Source organism: Paroedura picta, chromosome 7 (genome assembly GCF_049243985.1).
Source record: "Paroedura picta isolate Pp20150507F chromosome 7, Ppicta_v3.0, whole genome shotgun sequence".
NCBI lineage: Eukaryota > Metazoa > Chordata > Lepidosauria > Squamata > Gekkonidae > Paroedura > Paroedura picta.
This window is the reverse complement of record NC_135375.1, coordinates 21,860,601-21,872,691: the sequence shown is the minus strand read 5'-3', so window position 1 is coordinate 21,872,691 and position 12,091 is coordinate 21,860,601. Positions and strand designations below refer to the sequence as shown.

General features: G+C 45.3%; 1 long non-coding RNA gene across 3 annotated transcripts in view; it reads right to left on the bottom strand.

The window, feature by feature from the left end:
- Positions 1-12,091, bottom strand: part of LOC143841735 (uncharacterized) — a 128,232-nt gene that overhangs the window by 62,394 nt on the left and 53,747 nt on the right. Inside the window, exon 1 of one of the 3 annotated variants that reach the window (XR_013232769.1) lies at positions 11,229-11,304. The exons of 1 other annotated variant lie outside the window; for it this stretch is intronic. This is a non-coding gene — a long non-coding RNA (uncharacterized LOC143841735). Of the gene's footprint in view, positions 1-11,218; positions 11,310-12,091 lie in introns of those variants that run through there. One more of the 3 variants, XR_013232767.1, reaches the window with a different exon arrangement.

Here is a 12,091-nt window from a genome sequence, read left to right as displayed (position 1 = left end):
CCTGGGCAGTGGTATCGTGGGCCTGCTAAGCCCATCACCACCTCCAGCATTCTTGTCACTCAAGAGTAGGGCTGCCCCAGCTTCTTTGCCACTACCACCACTAGGATAATGCACTTTCAACGTGCTTTGGCAGCTGGATTTTTCTGTGTAGAACAGGAAAATCTACTTCTAATGTGCATTATCTATTGTGTGCAGAATGGGCCCAGGACAAAAATAACCATTAAAAAAATCAATCTTGGGTGTGATGTCACTTCTGGGGAAATCGAGAAAGAATGTTAATCCTCCCTCGGAATAACTAGAAACTCTGCGCTTCGCCACAGAGTTTCTAGTGATACTTATAGAGACATGTTATCACTTCCAGGTTTAGCCCAGGAATGACATCATTGTCATCCCCCATGTCTCCACCTTTCCTATCCCACTTGTTGCCAGGTTATACCTGGCAATCCTAGCCAAATGAAGCTATGCTTCAGTGGCACGCTGGCAGCCTCCAGTGGTTACTTCAATCACGGCCCTACATCCACCCTAAGAGAGTGTGAGCTGCCATATGAAACTGGCTTGTGTCAAGTCAGATCATTATCCCACCTTGGACATGACTTTCCCCCAAATCCTCAGGCAAAGTTCTTTCCAGTCAAGCTGCTTTGGTGGCCCTTGTGAGGGTTGAAATACGGGATATAAATACTGTATAATTCATATCTTGCTAGTTCCAGCTGGAGATACTAGGGATTGGAGCTATGATTTCTCTTTTAAAATCATGTCAAAGTGTCATGTTGGTAAGCAACTAACCAATTGCCTCTGGGGATTCCCAAGGAGGGTACGGAGGCCACCATCTTCCCTGAGAGCCTGCTTGGTGTAGTGGTTAGGAGTGCAGACTTCTAATCCGGTGAGCCGGGTTTGATTCCCCGCTCCTCCACATGCAGCCAGCTGGGTGACCTTGGGCTCGCCACAGCACTTATAAAGCTGTTCTGACCAAGCAGTAATATCAGGGCTTTGCCAGCCTCACCCGCCTCACAGGGTATCTGTTGGGAGGAGAGAAGAATAGAATAGAATTCATAGATTCTATGAGAATTCTATGAGAGGAAAGGGAAGGGACTGTAAGCCGCTTTGGTACTCCTTCGGGTAGAGAAAAGCAGCATATAAGAAACTACTACTACTACTACTACTACTACTACTACTTCTTCTTCTTCTTCCTTCTTCTTTCTTCTTCTTGTAACAGCATTGCCTCTCCAAGCATGGAAGCTCCTTTTAACCATTATGGCTAATAGCTGCTGATAGATTTCCATGAATTCGTCTCATTTTTTATCCTTCCAGACTGCCTTAAGAAAACAGAAACCCGGTGGCACCTAAACAGGGAGAGATCATTTAGGGACAATTTTCTTTGTAAAGGACTGGAATGGATTTATGGCATAATTTAGAGTTGCCAGCTTCAGGCTGGGAAATTCCTGGAGATTTTGGAGGTGGAGCCCAAGGAAGATGAGGCAGAACCTCAGCATGGCATAATGCTCTACGGCTCATTCCTCAAAGCAGCAATGTTCTCCAGGGGAACTGATATCCATCGTCTGGATACTAGGAGGTCTGGCAATTCTACATTCACGCCAAGCTTCTCTCAGCTTCCAGCTCCTCCCTTTCCCCCTTCTCTGCTGTATTTTTCCTTATTACGGTGTCAAAAATGATTTCCTCTCCGTGATGTCTGAAGCACTGAGCTGTTCCTCAAGCGAACACATGCTGGAGTAAATGTTGTCGAACTTTGTTTTGCTACAAGAGGCTAACACTGCCACTGCTCTGGAGTCCTCCATAAAAGCCATTTTTGTATATCGTAAACTTGTCTCCCATTAAACATGTTTCAAGTTCTGAACATGCTGCCAGTTTTATACCAATTTGTGGATCAAGAACCTTGGCAAGGTTTACATGGGAACCTTCCAAAACGATTCTGCTTTAGGGGGTTTTCACCCAGTGCTTTTACATCAGCCAATTGTTCCGTCTTCTGCCAAGGAGTGATAAATAGTTGTGTTTACTGAAAGTTGGAAGGGTTTTTTTTTTCATTCTTCTTTTCACTGGTGTTTTCTCACAAGGAATAGGAGTCTAAAGTTTGCCAGTGTGCTCTGTGCTTCAATCTATTTTTGTGAGAGTGAAGAATCACAGATCGGTCTTGGGACGGGTGAGCTTTAAGAGGTGTTTTCGTACACGAAACCTTTAATGCTCCTTGGCTGTAGAATGAGGATCTGTCTCCTCCTGACAGCTGCTCTGCCCTCCATAAAGTATTAATCGTGTGGTTGATCCCTTCCAAACAGACATTGTGTTGAGAATGGGGCATCATTCAGATGTCACATAGCCCATCAATATAGTCTGTGTGACAATAAAGCAGAAATATTGGCTTATCCTGGGCTCAAGCATTCAGAAACCTTAAGCGCTCCACCCCACATAAATTCCATTGCTGCCACTGGTGTGCTTCGTGGCGGCGGCAGCAAAAAGCAGCAGGCAAACCTGATAAAAGGAAAGGAGATTTCCCCCTGCCTGCTTTCGTCTTTCTGCCTTAGAATCATAGAAGCATAGACCTGGAAGGGGCCATGCAGGTCATCTAGTCCAACCCCCAGCTCAATGCAGGATCAGCCTAAAGCATCCAGGATAATTTCTGTCCAGCCACTGCTTGGAGACTGCCAGTGAGGGGGAGCTCACCACCTCCTTAGGCAGCCTGTTCCACTGCTGGACTACTCTGACTATGAAATCTTTTTCCTGATATCTAGCCAATATTGTTCTCCATGTAGTTTGAACCCATTGCTGTGAGTTGTATGCTCTGCTGCCAACAGGAACCTTTCCCTGCCCTCCTCTAAGTGACAACCTTTCGAATATTTAAAGACACCCTTAGACCACATAGGCCATATGCGTGTTGATATGTGTGGATGTACAAATTAAGAAAAGCTTTTTTAAAAGTAGACAAGACCTTTTTTTTAAGTTGCTGTCTGACTTACATGTATAATTATGTATGTTGACACAGTTCTGGAACTACAAATGTCGTGAGTTGAATTGTGCCCGATGATGCCTTAATTGAAACACCTTCAGAGCTGGGAAAGCAGACAAAGAGCCTTGTCTGAAGGATCATGGCCCCATCCACACAAATTGCAAAAAAAACACTTTTTAAATATAATCTGCAGCCGCAGACAGTAACATGTCTTTTCACACAGTGCACTTTTGTCTAAATCTTGATTTCACAAGGCTCATTGTGAGAGGTAAAGGTTCTTCTAACCAGAACGGTCATGTCCTGAGATGCAGAGAAGGAACCATCCAAAGATGAAAATATGCCTGATCTTCTTCTCACCACCTAAGTGACCTCATGTTTCGACATCTCCGTTTTTGGAGGATTATGTCACAGTGGGTTTTTTTTTGTTTGTAGGGTTTTTTACCCCTTCTCTGGCATTTTAGTGCCAGCATCATTTGCATGGAAGATTGAGAAATGAACAATCAAGAAAGGATTTTCTTTTTTTAAAAAAGATGAGGAGCAATAAGGAAGATGTTTGACAATCGCAACTGTGACACCCTAGCAAAACGCCCATCATTCCAACAAGGCCCTGCTAGAGGTAATCCAATTCCCATCTGTATGCTGTGTGTACTTCTACGGTATGTTGGGCATGCATTTTCAAACAAGTGGTAAAAATGAACCAAGAAACCACTGTCCCCATTCAGTGCTTTAGGGCAGGGGTAGTCAACCTGTGGTCCTCCAGATGTTCATGGACTACAATTCCCATGAGCCCCTGCCAGCAAATGCAGGGGCCATGGACATCTGGAGGACCACAGGTTGACTACCCCTGCTTTAGGGTATTGAAATAACAGGGATTCCAGGTGGGTAGCCATGCTGATCTGAAGCAATAGTCCATTGGCACCTTTAAGAACAACAAAGTCTTATTCTTGGTATACATTTTCATGTGCATGCTCACTAGTTCAGTCTGTTTTAATGCATCCGAAGAAGAGTGCACACGCACACTCAGAATTAAACTTTGTTGGTCATAAAGATGCCAGTGGACCCAAACTGTGTTTTGCAAGGTTGCAAGGTTGTTCCCTGGGAATGATGGACTCTGATGGGGAGAATTTTTAGCTGTCCTTGGATTTAGGCTACCTAAGCAATCCTATCTCTCCTTAGTTCCTGTGCTTTTATTTACTGAATGTACAAGGCAGGCCTGAGAGGGAAGCCTGCATGCTGTAGCCTGATCTCATCAGATCTCGGAAACAAGCCGGGAGACCACTTGGAATGGGGACCACCAAGGAAGACTCTGCAGAAGAAGACAATGGCAAGCCATCTTTGCTTCTCGTTTGCCTTGGGGGCCCTTGCTGGGGTTGCCAGAAGTTGGCTGTGACTTGACAGCACTTTATACATGCACACACATGAGTCAGGGCCTGATTTGCCAGGGTTGCCAGCAGGCCTGGAGGGAGGAAAAAACCCTCTCCTTGAATAGAGGCTTAATGTGTGGAAACAGACTCTGAAACTGAAGCAAGGAGGGAAATAAAGTTGCCAGGTAAATAGCATCCCATTAAACCTCTATTAAACATTTTATCCCCAGGCAGCCTAATGACATCTGCTGCATATCTTCCATATCGCTGTAATTCTCAGGCGCTCATGCATGTTATCAAGAGTTGTTAAAAAAAAAACCCTAACTGGAATTTCTTTACTCCTCTGCTTCTGAAGTGTACAGCAAATTGCCCATGGACTATGTCCTGTAAACCAGAGCTGAGTTGTGCATCTGGTGTCTGAACCCGCCCATTTCTTATCACGTTCCCAGGATGGTGGAAATCAGAATTGCCACTCCTGTCCCTGCAGCTTTCATAGAAACCTAAAGTTGGAAGGTACGGTAAAGGCCATCTAGTCCAACCCCCTGCTCAATGCAGGACCAGCCTAAAGCATTCAGGATAATTATCTTTCCAGCTGCAGCTGAAGACTGCCAGTGAAGGGGAGCTCAACACCTCCTTAGGCAATCGATTCCATTGCTGAACTGCTCTGACTGTAATTTTCTTTTTTTTTTTTTGGTGATATCTAGTTGATATCATTCTTCACAAAGTTTAAAGTAGCTTGGTGTTAGTGATTAGGAGCACATACTTCTAATCTGGCAAGCTGGGTTTGATTCCCCACTCCCCCACATGCAGCCAGCTGGGTGACCTTGGGCTCGCCATAGCACTGAGAAAGCTGTTCTAACCGGACAGTGATATCAGGGCTCTCTCATCCTCACCTCCCTCACAGGGTGTCTGTTGTGGGGAGAGGAAAGGGGAGGCGATTGTAAGCCGCTTTGAGCCTCCTTTGGGTAGAGAAAAGTGGCAAATAAGAATTAACTCTTCCACTAGTACTGCGGATCCTCTCCTCTGCTTCCATCAGGAACCTTTCCCTGCTCTCGTTTAAGTGAGAGCCTTTCAGATACTTAAAGAGAGCCATCCTGGCCCCTCTCAGCCTCCTCTTCTCCAGTCTGAACATTTCCAAGTCCCTCAGCCAGTCCTCATTGCTCCACACTGCATTTTGGCTTGAGTTTGGCTTCTTAACAGCATCGTGTTTCCCGCTGCTTTATGCTCAGTGTCCCATGCCAGTTGTTGCTTTCCCTTTTTTCACTTTGAGTTTTTCCTATATATTTTCATGCCAGCGGTTGGCGGGAGCAGGGAATATTAAAGAGAAAACCAAAAAAATTCCTTTGAGGTTTTCCTGTGTTTTTCCACCCCACTTTTGTAGTGGTTTGGGGAAAAAAACAACATATGTGTCTGTGTGGGAGGGGAACAACCAGCAAATGATTCTGCGTATGGGCAGGGCAATGTACTCACAAAGCCAAACTGGAGCATTATCCAAGCAGAGAGGCAAGGGTCGGGTGGGAAGTAGGGATGCCAACTTCCAGGTGGGGCCTGGAGATCTCCTGCTATCAAAACCGATCTCCAGTCAACCAAATCTGTGCCCCTGGAGAAAATGACTGCCTTGGTGAATGGATTGGATGTCATTGTATACTGACCCTCTACCCAAACCACATACCCCACTTCCAATCCTCCAAGAATTTACCAACCAGAAATTGGTAACCCTACTGTGAAGGAGTGATTAGAACATATTCCAGGGAGAGAGTGAGAATTTGCAGAGTAGCATTGTGACCTCTGCCCCTTACAACACACACATGCCCAGATCCCTGTTGGGATCTATAGAACACATTTCTTCACAGAATCATAGAGTTGGAAGGGGCCAGACAGGCCATCTAGTCCAGCCCCCTGCTCAACGCAGGATCTTGTTTTAACACATGCCGTGTGAGCAGCGTCTCCTGGGGGGAGGAGGGGGGAGGAGAGGGTTGACCAAAGTTTTGATCTGGGGGTTCCACTCTATTTGAACGCCCCAGAATTACAATTAAGATCAGGATTTTGTTCCTTGGTTGGGATCAGCGGAGTTGGGTTGGGGGGGGGGGATTATTGTTTTATCCCCCTCTTATAACTGTGGGATATTGTGATCATTGTTACTGTTGTTTTAATCTGATTTTATGGGATATATTGTTTTATGGTTCCCTTGCTTTTGTGTCTAGGTGTTGAATTGTTTTTAGTACCTATCTGAACTCAGGTTTTTAATGAACCGGCTGGTTTTTAAAGACTTTATTGGTTTTTATTGATGGGGTCTTGGTAAATATTACATTTTAACCTGATCGGTTGCCATATGAACCTACTCAATAATATGGCCATCTTCAGGGGTCCTATAATTTGAGGGCAAAGCAGGTAGCAACCCAAGAAAGGACCTTTTACAACCTGGCATAAAACTGTTGAATTCCCTCCCAAAGAAGATTCATCTGCTGAATCCCTTAGGTCTTCTTTGGGTTGACAGCTGAGAGAAAACAAACAAAGCCACAAATATGTTGGTTTTCCAAAGCTGGATAATTAGACTGAATTTAGTGTAATGCCATCATTCCCGCTCTCCTGTGAGGACCACAAAGCTTTATTTCATCTTCACCCACAGCTGCCACTCCTTTCTGTGCAGTCCAAAAAGAGGGGGGGGGGGTTGCTTTTCCTACCTGCACGACTCGCCTAAGGAATTGCTCCTCTTTGCCAAACCACTAGGTTTATTTTCCTCCTGAGCAGAGTTGGCTAGCATGGTCCGAGACTAGATAAAACACGTTTGGCTTTGCACGCTGATGTGTGAAGCCAGCTTATGAAATTCCATTTCTATCAATATCCTCCGAGCCCCAGGCAACACGGCTTGTAGGAAATCGCTTGTTCAAGTTTAAGCTAGTTCTGTTCCTTCCACAGTATTAATCGCTCACTTTTGTTAGGGACCTCAGATATTTTCCTATGTGTGCTTTCACGCCCATGAACATTGTCATGTGACTTAAGAAAGAGCAGTTCGTGATGACACATTGCATTGTGGGTGTTGTAGTTTCCAAGTTGCATAAACATTTGCTGACCTTACACGAATCGGTTTTGCCATCACTGATCCCATGGCATTTGATGTCTGTCTAGGAGATGTTATTGCATGATGGGATTAAGTGGTTTCAAATCAGCAGAAAGAGGGACGGAGCATAGCCATTGACTTTATTTATTATTAATTTATCTCTTTAATTTGATTTATATCCCGCTGCTCTCAGAAACTTGTGGTGGGTCACCTTTCTGTGGGGCTCCTGAATTTTGGGTTGGGGAGCAGAGTTTGGTAGTGCCCTAATGACGTTGTTTCATCCAAAGTTTGGGTTTTGGGTCAAATTGGGAGCCCAATTTGTATCCTTATATTAATTCTTCAAGACAGCTGAGTTCATTGTTACTAAAAATAACAAACCAAATTGTCAATCTATTGCAAGTAGCCATGATAATTCTCATAGCATAGCTTTTTTCATCACAATTTAGAACTTGTGGAAGAAGATCTGATATAATTTAAAAAAATGAAACAACAGTGCTATTGAGGTTGATAGCTCTTGTAAAACAAGAGAAAAATTTGAGATAATTTAGGGAGGTTTATGTAGCACTAGGGATTGCTTTCTGAATACTAGATGAGCCAGTGTGGTGTAGTGGTTAAGAGTGGCAGCTTCTAATCTGGTGGCCTGGGTTTGATTCCCCGCTCCTCCACATGCAGCCAGCTGGGTGACCTTGGCCTCATCATAGTCCTGATCATGCTGTTCTCACTGAGCAGTAACATCTGGGCTCTCTCAGCCTCATCTGCCTCACAGGGTGTCTGTGGTGGAGAGAGGAATTGTAAGCCACTTTGAGACTCCTTCAGGCAGTGAAAAACAGCCCATATAAACTGGCTCTTCTTCATTTCAATAAGGAATCATAGCCGGTTATGAGTCCTTTTTGACAAGAGTTCCGATATGTTTCCAACCATATGGTTGGCACTTTCATACTTTATATTTTTAGGCTTCCAAGAACCCTAATCTGGGCGGCCAGGCTAGTCCAGCCTGATCAGATCTCAAAACCTAAGCAGAGTCAGCTGTAGTTAGTATTTGGATAGGAGACCACCAAGGAAGTTCAGAGTTGCTAAACAGGCGATGGCAAACCATCTGTGTTTTGCCTTGAAAACAATATGGGGTCACAACTTGGTAGCACTTCAAAGCACTATATTTTATTTGTTGCATGTACATGCCACTTTTCAACCAGACTGATTCCCAAAATAGCTTGTGATTCAAAGACAGAACAATATGTAATTCAAGTAGTGCCAATGATTGTTACAGGTGCAATTTTCAGAACATTGGCATTGGTCCATCCTTCCTCCAGAAAGCCCTCCTCCAGCAGCTCTTGCCCTGCAGGAGAAGCAGGTTAGGCTGGAGGAGGACCCATAGGCTGGAGGAAGACTTCAAATTTTACTAAGTGGAAATGGAAGAATAGGGATAGGATCCAGCCCATGGCATGAGTGAACCAATGGCAGAGTTTACTTTCAGAAAGAAGAGAGCCCTTTTCATTACTCTGTTATGTGGGCAATTGGGGCCAGAGAAATTGAAGGATTGTGCCCTGTGGACCACCTGAGGGCACCTGGGTTTTGCCCACAACGTGACACAGAGTGTTGGATTGGATGGGCCATTATCCTGATCCAACATGGCTTTTCTTATGTTCTTCGTCCCCATTCCAAACTCAGAGAATTCAGTCGTAGTTCTCTGCTGAAGCCTTCTGCTGACCCAGCTACTTATTTCTTCTTCTTCTTTGACCATATTAGAAGTTAAGAGCAGAGATTGGGCTTCCTTATGCAGGCCCAGCTATTAACTGACAACTCTGGCAGCTATTTGGTATAATTTCAGTGGTATCCTTACCTATGTGTATTTTCTTGACTTGCAGGAGGGCACCTTGGCTCAAGGAAGATGAACACACATGTCTGCTGGGTTAAATAAGGCCATAGCTTTATTATTAACCCCACAGGAGTGTTGGGGCAGCATGGGAGAGGGAGCCCGACTTGCAGTCAGCTGACCATAACAACCCGGACCCCAGTGGTACGTGGGGTCCACCTGGTTCCCCCACTGGGGATGTGGGTCCCCCTGCAGCTGGGGTGCCAAGAGAAAACACACACTTCCCTTGGCCCCACCCCGGGCTACCTGGCACTGTAAATCCTGGGGTGCCAAGGAGATACATTCACCTCCCTTAGTCCCACCCAGCGGGTTCCATGCCTCCCCTGCTGGGTTGGCCCTGTTTGCAGACCTGCCACCTCTTAAGAAGGCCCCTAACTTGGGAAGTCCAATACGCAAACTGAACTCCCCCCAGAACAGGCTCCATCCATGCCAAACCACCAGCTGCGATGAAGATGAAACTCAAATACATTTTGACAGTGGCCATACAACATAACAGTATTAGCCAACATAACAGGTTGGCTGGGAGGGAAGCTGCTCCAACAGTGATTCTGGCGATCAAGGCTGGGCTGGCTGTACATGGCACCGTTTAAGGTGCCCTGAGCCATATAATCATAGAGTTGGAAGGGGCCATACAGGCCATCTAGTCCAACCCCCTGCTCAATGCAGGATCAGCCCTAAGCATCCTAAGCATCCAAGAAAAGTGTGCACCCAACCTTTGCTTGAAGACTGCCAGTGAGGGGGAGCTCACCACCTCCTTAGGCAGCCTATATCGTTGTACTTGAAGTTTAAACCCAATACTGCGCGTCCTCTCCTCTGCAGCCAACAGAAACAGCATCCTGCCCTCCTCCAAGTGACAACCTTTCAAATACTTAAAGAGGGCTATCATGTCCCCTCTCAACCTCCTTTTCTCCAGGCTGAACATTACCAAGTCCCTCAACCTATCTTCATAGGGCTTGGTCCCTTGGCCCCAGATCATCTTCGTCACTCTCCTCTGTACCCTTTCAATTTTATCTACGTCCTTCTTGAAGTGAGGCCTCCAGAACTGCACACAGTACTCCAGGTGTGGTCTGACCAGCGCCGTATACAATGGGACTATGACATCTTGTGATTTTGATGTGATGCCCCTGTTGATACAGCCCAAAATGACCCCAAGGTCTCGTTCACACACAGTGTTACCTAGAAGCGTATCCCCCATCCAGTAGGCATGCTTTTCATTTTTCTGACCCAGATGCAGAACTTTACACTTATCTTTATTAAATTGCATCTTGTTCTCATTTGCCCATTTTTCCATTGTGTTCGGATCTCGTTGAACTCTGTCTCTATCTTCTGGAGTATTTGCCAGTCCTCCCAATTTGGTGTCATCTGCAAACTTGATGAGTAGTCCCTCCACCCCCTCATCTAGATCAAATGTGACAAGCATGCTGCAATTGCTATACCCCACCCTGAGCACCATCAAACTCACTTCCCCAGAGCGTCCTCCTTACCGCCCAGCCTTCCAGTGTCAACAGCAGTCAGAGGTGAGTCTTTGACCCTTTTATTGCTACTTCAGCAATATCCTGAAGTGAACGATCTTACTGAAGCCTGTTGTTTTGTCATGAGGAGTTCATAAAATGTCCAGAGCTTGGAACTGGGTCATTCATACTTTGGTTTCTCTTCAGATCTTATCCATTGGTCACCCAACTGGCCTTTGTGCTTTATTGTGATTTTTCGCTGTATGAGTGAGGCACTGATTATATTAATAGTTTGAGCTACGAGTGAATACAGTTTGTCAGAACTGCATATGGCACTTAGGTTTGTCTCACTGCCGGCGGATGTTTGCAGTCGGTTCTTGAATTATTATATGGTGCTTTGTGTAGCTGAATTGGTCATTGTTTGTATATTGCAATATATTGTTCTTTTGTTTTCACAAGTTTTGGGGTTATCCTGTCTTTCTTGGCTGAGTATTCTTCCATTTCCCCCCAGGAGTCTACTCACCAAACCTCCTGCTGAGTTGTCTGCTGTAGTTAATCTCTGCCATTCCTCATTCAAGCCAAGATGTTGTCTGCTTGTGTTCTCCTATGAAATGGGCCAAGGACAGTTAGCCATGTGTCTCCTCATATTAAAAGACGGGTTGTCTAGTTTGGTTCCTTTCCAGATTTTCAAGATAGCAATGAGATGAAAGAAAGACCCAAAAGATTTTTAAAATATTATATTTCTTTCACTAGATCTGGCCAATGGCCAGTCTAACCATCAGCTAACGTATGATTCTGCTTTATACTGAGCCAGATTGTTGGTCTACCAAAGTCTGTATTATCTACTCTGACTGGAAGAGGCTTTTCATGGTTCCAGGCAGAGGTCTTTCTCTCCACCTACTGACTGATTTTAAATGGAGATACTGGGGAACGGAACCCAGAACCTTCTGCATTCGAAGAAGAAGAAGAAGAGTTGGTTCTTATATGCTGCTTTTCCCTATCTGAAGGAGCCTCAAAATGGCTTACAGTCGCCTTCCCTTTCCTCTCCCCACAACAGACACCCTGTGAGGTGGGTGAGGCTGAGAGAGCCCTGATATCACTGCCCAGTCAGAACAGCTTTATCAGTGCCGTAGCAAGCCCAAGGTCACCCAGCTGGCTGCATGTGGGGGAGTGCAGAATCGAACCCGGAATGCCAGATTAGAAGTCCGCACTCCTAACCACTACACCAAACTGGCTCTAAGAAGTCACTTTAACACTGAGCTGAATTCCCCTCCAGTATTGGGCTAGCCAGATCTCCGTGGAAGCTAACAAGAAGTAGAGAATGTGCTGTCTGTTGTCCATCTATTATTGTTAACATCTGCTGGTCGAGATATCCTCCATGAATTT